Here is an 8406-nt window from a genome sequence, read left to right as displayed (position 1 = left end):
CATCACCCCGCATCATTTATTATTTACATGGTCACTATAAAAGCAGCATACAAAAATTAAAAGAGAAACAGATGCCCCTGCAGGCTTAACAAACAGGGAACAGAGGAAATTGAGAGAGGAGGAGGTAGAATCAGGCTTTGGTTCACCAGCTGGATCTAATGGTGATCAGGGTGGAAGATTTGAAGAAATGCAGCTGATGGACTCAGGTAGGAAAATGGGAAAAAGAGAAAATCCACTTTATTAGTTGAGAAAAATAATAAGGATAAGAAGAACTATGGTCAAATGCCTTTCTTTCAAGCTCAAAACTTAGTAATGATTTGAAAAGTTTTGAGGGAAGGATGTTGTTCTAGAGAACTATCGTGCACATTTTGCTTCGTAGTTGTGTCAGGGCTAGTTGCTACTTTGGAAATAAGGAACAGACAGTGTAAAAGCAGAAACAGAATGGTCCCTTGGTAAATATAAACAATAACAAAAATTGAACTGTAGTTTGAAGTTGATGTTCCAGATGGGTTGTGGCTGTGAAGGAGTTCATGAAATACTAGAATGGTTTTAGTTCTAAAATACTGTTCTCAAGTGGCACAGTTCACTGTTCATGGCATTAAATTGTTAAAGGGACCCATCTGACACATTCTGGATTTTGTACAGTCCCTAAGAGGGAAGATGCTTTTGCTGACATTAGACCCGCTCCCCTATGATAGGTGATTTGGCTTACTGGTCAGAACGATCTGGCCTGCTTAATGTATTATTTGATTTATCCAAAATCAACCTTGTATAAGGTGGTTTTTGGTTTGGTTATGTTTATGCTTTCATAAATGAAATGTTGGATAGTTTTGAAATGGTGCAATCATTGATTGCAGCTTGTGGTTAGCCTAGAAAAAGGTTAACCATGACTTGCTAAGCCAAGGCTTGGCTTTGCCAAGTGTGAACTCATGCTTGAGCTAAGCCAAAGTTTGGTTTAGTGTCACCTGTGGATCAGGCCTTTAATGTCTAAAACAGGTGGAGGAAAGGTCATCTTTCTGCTCAGCCATGTCACATTTTAAATAATGTCTCCACTCATCCTGCTTTACAGTAAACCAGCTTGTAAAATAGTAATGTATGGTTTGGTTTGGTTCTGTTCTCTTTATCTTACATTCTATTTGATATAAAAAAGGACGTAAGGACAACAGTGCTGTCTTTGGCTTAAGATGGTGTTCTAGCCTTCTGTCCCAGACTACTGAATTATTTTCTTTTGTGTATTGTAATTGCTTCTTTACTAATACCCCTTTCCCCATTTTCTTAATGAGCATCTGGAGATACTAGTTTTTAAAGTGATGATAGGATACCATGATAGAAATGCTTTTTGGGAGGTTTCTTTTTTTTTTTTAAAAAAAGGTAACTTTGGTAGGTTAAATAAAAGCAACAGCCTGGATATTTTAGAGAAATAATAGGCTAAGAAAATGAGGTTTCAGAGGCAGCTCATGTGTGTATGATAATGACTTTTTCATGGGGATTTTTTTTTAGTATGCAGTGTCATATTGTGCTACTGCTGCCTGGTATTTTTTAACTATGAAAGCCTTCATTGAGATGACAGATAGTAGGATTCTTTCATGAGACTTGCCCTTGGATTAGAGGTCTCTTATTTGTTCACATTGATGTGATAAATGATAATGGTTCTTGAGGAACTGATACTGTTTATTGTGTTCACTGAGAGTCTTTCCTTTGCAATCACTTTTAAAAGAAAGGCAAACACAAACAGGTATTAAATCACTGCTGTGAAAGTTTCACTTAAAATTTTAAAAGCAGAATGATCTAAAACTCTTCCTTGTTCTGGGTTCTTGCTTCCCTGCCCCCCCCATGTACTTGCTCACTCTCTTTTTAATCTTTTTTCTTAATGACCTTGCTTCTTTACTAAAACAGGTGGATGCCCACAGCCCAAAACTCAACACATCAAGCATTCCCATCCTTCTATACGCAGATATGATCTTGCTTTCACGGACAAGAATTGGCATAAAACGTTTGTTAAATTCCTGTATTGACTATCTGTCCAGAATGAAGTTGTGCATGAACTTTGATAAAAGCAAAATAATGATTTTGGGGAATTCACACAAAAGCTATATTTGGGCATTTGGTGGAAAACACATCCAGCAGGTATTCGAATTCAACTACCTGGGAATCACATTCCATCATAGGCTTCTATGGTCCTCACACCGTGCAATGGTGGTGAATGCCAGTAAGATGTCTATGCAGGCCATAATGCGTTTCTTTATAACAAGAGGTAATTCACATATCCCCTCTGCCCTCAAGGTTTTCAATGCAAAAGTTATAGCTCAATTGCTCTACGGAATTCCAGTCTGGCTGCCAGGGTTTACCCAGCTGGTAGAACGAGTGCAGGCAGCTTTCCTTTTTAAGATTTTTGCTGTCCCACACTGTGTACCCTATGCAGCCTTGTGTCTAGAGGGAGGTCAACACAAGGTAGAGACCGTAGCCTGGGCGAGATTTCTTACATGCTGGTTAAACATCTGCCTCACAACAGATAAAGGTCCTCTCCTTAGTGAAGTTTTGCTAGATCCCTTTCCTTCCCCAGGGCTACAACAGTTTAACATAAGGTACAGCAACTTGGGCTGTCAGTGGAATCTTTGCGATCAATGTCCCCACCATCTGCCAAGGCTATAATAAAAACTAGGTTGTGGGACATTGAACGCCAGGAACTAACAGGCAGCAGCAGAGAAAACATGCTCCCCTCTTAACTTTCAGCTTTCTTGGGCACATGAAATTAACCACAATTATCTTGAATTTTTGCTTAATCCTCAAGAAAGGAGGCCAGGTTTAATTCAAATCCTTCAACCCACCTATGGGGAAGGTTCTTGGAAATGGGCGAGGAGAACGAATTTGCCCATGTGAAGACTATCAGGTGGAAACTCTTACACATATGGTTCTTAGATGTAAACTATATGTTGATCTCTGCCAGCAGTTCCTAGATCAACTCTGCATCCCCAAATGGAAACCAGAGTTAGAGGTCATACATTTTCTGGTATTGGGGAATAATCAGGAGCTCACCAAGTTAGTGGCTAAATTTCTTTATCTGGTTTTTTGTCGTTGAAACACATTGCAGACGTCTGATCTCCCTGGAGACCTAGAGATGTAATGTTAGACTGCTTTGCCTCTTTCATTTGACCAATGTTTTGTGTCACTGGGAAGGTGGTAATTCTGTATTGATTTGCTATGGATGTTTGTAAAAAGGTAAAGGTAAAGGTACCCCTGCCCATACGGGCCAGTCGTGTCTGACTCTAGGGTTGTGCGCCCATCTCACTTAAGAGGCTGGGGGCCAGCGCTGTCGGGAGACACTTCCAGGTCACATGGCCAGCGTGACGAAGCTGCTCTGGATGTTTGTATGTGATGCCAGTAAAAGGCTTGATGATGATAGCTAGTTTTTGCCTCCTTGGTGACCTCAGAGTCTGCCTGAGGGGCTGACTCTAGATCTGTGATGATACCATTAAAACTGTTAATTATCATGTGTTGTACCTAGTTTGAATCTAATACCTGTGTCCTATCCCTCAGTCTTTATCTTCATTCATGAGATACACACTTTTAGAACAGCAGCACAATTGGTCACGCACAAGTCCAAAATAATCCAATGGAATACATGACTCACGTCCAGTACCCTTCTAATAATATGAGCTTTGAGGTTGAGACCATTGTTAAGAATGTTAAGAGTCATTGTTAATGTTGAGAATGAAAGAGAACTGTTTTTTGTTGGCATATAGTAACTGTCTTTGTATCATGGCATTGCAATTTAGCAAATAATATGTAATTTGGAAAGGTTTTCTCCTGGTTCTTCTCACCCTGTAGGTGTTACAATTAATTACAGCAGTATTTTCTGCCTTGCAAGTACTATTATCGTTAATGATGATTGGTGTAGATAATTTTGCTAAGACTCCCAGATCCTAGCTTAGGGCTATCACTTTGATTTTAAAGTGTTGATTATTTCTTATCTAACTTTGAAAATGAGATTAGATACATTTAAACCGATGTTTCTTCTATTGTCTAAGTATGTAGATTTATATGGTAATTTAAAATCTGATAAGCTAGGAGTGGCATAATAAAGCAATCACAGTAGCTGACACATTCAAGAGAATCCAATTCAGTCTTGATTCAAATTGGGTGGGGGGTGGGGAATTACTACTGAATGCTAAAGAACCATGTATCATAGAAAACACTTTAAACTGATGTTATCCCTTGCAAGATACCAAATAGTCAGTTTTGGGTTTTCTGAAAGGTGCAGCTATGCATTTTATATATCACTGGGCTCATAGCAACATTATGAACCAGGGTTGGCCTTCTAGAACTCCCATCAACCCTCCCTGTTGGCCATGCTGGCTAGGACTGATGCGAGCTATAGGCCCAACAACATCTTAAGGGCCACAGGTTCCCAATCCTTATTATAAACCAAATATTATTGTTATGATTTATTATCCCCATTAAATAGAGAGTTCTTAAATAAGAAGAAACCAATGTATACTCATGGAGATAAGTCTCTTCTTTTCAGTCTACCACATTGCAGTTACTGCAAAAATGAACAGCATGCAAGGCACTGGGCAGAGTGTAGAAATGATACCATCCCTGTCTGTAGGGCTTAAAATTGCTATCAAATAGCGCAGGTAGCCATATTGGTCCAAACTATGAGAAATCCAAAAGGATAATGCCTTTCGGCTCCTACAAACAAGTTTGTTGAGCATTCATTCATAGTTTGCCCAAAGCTTTCAAAGAAGTTACCAGTACATGGTGTCCATTTGTTCTGATTTGATTATAGGGAAGTTATAAATTTTCCTGACAATCAGTTGTTATCCTATACTTTTTTAAAGTACATTTCCTATAACTTTGCAGACCGTAAAAAAGTATTTCTTTTTTAAAGTTAGTTTGTTGTACCAAACTGCTTTAAACCACCAAGCTAAATTTCTGGTATGCCAATGAAACCCTCTCACAAAATAGTGACAGTTATTAGGAGGTGACCTTTATTAAGATCAACCAAAACGTCAGAAAATAGAGATCCCACTTTTGAGTTCTCAATTACTCTTTAGGGCTGCATGTTTAGCAAAATGGTGTGGGGTGAATTGGGCGTGATGTTAAATCCCCAAGTCTGCAATTTGTAGCAAGAAAAGGTATAGGAAGTGTCCAACAGACAATTAGGTGCAAACAGATCTCAAGTTTGCTGGGATAAAGAAACAATGTATTTAGCCTATTATTTAAAAATATAAACTTTAGCGGTTAGTAAGTGGCATTGTTGCTAAATGGCACAAAAGCAGCCAATTATCATACTAAAGGTAAAGGTAAAGGTACCCCTGCCCGTACGGGCCAGTCTTGCCAGACTCTGGGGTTGTGCGCTCATCTCACTCTATAGGCCGGGAGCCAGCGCTGTCTGCAGACATTTCCGGGTCACATGGCCAGCATGACAAGCTGCATCTGGCAAGCCAACGCAGCACACGGAACGCCGTTTACCTTCCCGCTGGTAAGCGGTCCCTATTTATCTACTTGCACCCGGAGGTTGGCAGGTGCTGGGACCGAACGACGGGAGCGCACCCCGCCGCGGGGATTCGAACCGCCGACTATGCGATCGACAAGTCCTAGGCGCTGAGGTTTTACCCACAGCGCCACCCGTATATAATAATAAAATAATAATAATAATAATAATAATAATAATAATAATAATAATAATAATAATTTATTATTTGTACCCCGTCCATCTGGCTGGGTTTCCCCAGCCACTCTGGGCGGCTTCCATAGAAACCAAAAAACACTAAAATCACACATTAAAAACTTCCCTGAACAGGGCTGCCTTAAGATGTCTTCTGAATGTCAGGTAGTTGTTTATTTCTTTGACATCTGATGGGAGGGCATTCCACAGGGCGGGTTATCATACTAACATTACATAAAACGGTGCCGATCACTGGAGGGTGACTCCAAGTAGGTATAGTAAGAATCGTTTTCCCATTTGCACTGCACTGCTCTTCATGCTTAATATTTAAGGACTGCTCATTATTGCAAAGAGTGCATGGGCCAAGTTCTTTGTATCCTTTGGCTTGCCATTCTACAGCACCAAGCTAGTGCTGACTTGGTTGGGAACTCCAGTTCCAGCAGATTGTGAAGCTTGCACATTGTGAGTTGCACCATGAACTACCTTTCTTGAGTTTGTCCATGCAAAGAACTGTTTGTCCCTCTCCCTTCTTCCTATGTCATTTCCTTGGTCCCCCCCTTGTCTCCCCCCTTTTTCCCATGAGAAGCAATGGCGGTTGATGATAGCTTTTGCTACATATTGCCACAACATAATATTACTAAAATTGAAAAAAGTAAAAAAGAATTGGTTTTCTATGTTCTTCTATCTACCAGCATGCCTAGGTTTGCCAGAAAGGAGTGAAGACAAACATGAATAGAGCGTTGCACATGGCGAGCCTTATGCCTTTCAACAGCCTCAGCCTCCTCTTTTTTCTCCCGCATATCAGAGATCTCTGTGATTCACTTAGTTATGTAATCCATATTTTATAACTGAATTGTGATCAAACAATATTGTAACCATTGTTCTTGCTGCTTTTACATCTTCACAGCAGACCCTGCAATAACTTTAGACAGCTGAATTAGATTGTTTTTCTTAAATCTCTTTTCAGGCTGTACATACTGATTAGTTAAGATAAAGATAAAGAGGTTACAGTCTTGGAAGAAAGCCCCATTTCTCTGTTTGGGCGGAGAGCATGAATTAATAAGACTTCATTCCTCTTAGTTAATGCCTGGTAACTGCTGTAGGAAGGGGAAATTTGGCATGAAGAAAGTTTTTTTAAAAATATGTGTGTGTGGCTTCCTGAAAACTGTTTTAATTGCTTCAGAAGCAGATCATCCAAAGGCATTCACTCCCCCGCCACAATATATATATATATATATATATATATATATATATATATATATATATATGCTTTCGTAGATTTTCACGGGTACAGGAATGCAGGTTTTGGTGTCCTCGGGTGTCTTCCCGTGTAAAAGTTGGGGTGTCTAGGCGACGTTTCGACGAGGTCTCACTCGTCATCTTCAGGCTGGTGCTTTCGGCTTCTTGTTACTGGAACAGAGCAGGATCTCAGTGTTTGAGTTCCTATAAATACTGTTGAGGGGGTGTGGTGTATAGCCTCCAATGTTCTGGGCAGAGAGGAAGTTCCCAGGCTAGTGTGCCTTTTCTTCTTTTGTTCCTTAATTACTTGAGGGATATCTTGAGTGATTTCTTGAGTGATATCCTGAGTACCACTTAGGTGGGTCATTAGGTGTGGATTAGTTGCTAAAGTCTTTGTGTCTTGATGAACTTTGTGAAGAGTTTTTCTGAGAAGATGGCTGTACTGCACTTAGTTGTGCTCTGGCTTGGCTTCGTGTATAGGGGCGAGCTGTGGTTTTGTGGCCTGTGTCAGCCAGATCTGTGTAGGGATTGCAGGGGGGTGCAGCATCCGGGGGTGCCACCATGGTTTGGCTACTGGATGGTGTCTGTAATTTATCTGTGGAGAGGGTCTGGGTTTGGGTCTGGTGTGGTTGATTGGTGATGGCGTTCTGTGTGCCTCTGGATCTGGTGTCAGTTTTTGTGGGGAGGGCTAATTTCCAGATGTCTGGCAAGCGGGATGTGTCGTCACGCTTGTTCATGTTGTGAGGGTGTTTCTCTATCTCGATGGCTTCCATGATTATTCTCTTGTGGTGATGTTCCATGTTAAAGAGCAATTTGGAATCTGCAAAATTAATTTCGTGTCCTGTTTCTTTCATGTGTTGGAAAAGAGAGGAAGTTTTTTCTTCTTTTTTGACGGCATTCTTGTGTTCTGCGATACGTGCATTTATTCGTCTGTAACCATTTGTTAAAAAAGAAGAAGAAAAAACTTCCTCTCTTTTCCAACACATGAAAGAAACAGGACACGAAATTAATTTTGCAGATTCCAAATTGCTCTTTAACATGGGACATCACCACAAGAGAATAATCATGGAAGCCATCGAGATAGAGAAACACCCTCACAACATGAACAAGCGTGACGACACATCCCGCTTGCCAGACATCTGGAAATTAGCCCTCCCCACAAAAACTGACACCAGATCCAGAGGCACACAGAACGCCATCACCAATCAACCACACCAGACCCAAACCCAGACCCTCTCCACAGATAAATTACAGACACCATCCAGTAGCCAAACCATGGTGGCACCCCCGGATGCTGCACCCCCCTGCAATCCCTACACAGATCTGGCTGACACAGGCCACAAAACCACAGCTCGCCCCTATACACGAAGCCAAGCCAGAGCACAACTAAGTGCAGTACAGCCATCTTCTCAGAAAAACTCTTCACAAAGTTCATCAAGACACAAAGACTTTAGCAACTAATCCACACCTAATGACCCACCTAAGTGGTACTCAGG

This window comes from Podarcis melisellensis (genome assembly GCF_964234715.1).
Source record: "Podarcis melisellensis genome assembly, chromosome: 4".
Classification (NCBI taxonomy): Eukaryota; Metazoa; Chordata; class Lepidosauria; order Squamata; family Lacertidae; genus Podarcis; species Podarcis melisellensis.
This window is presented reverse-complemented; position numbering follows the sequence as displayed.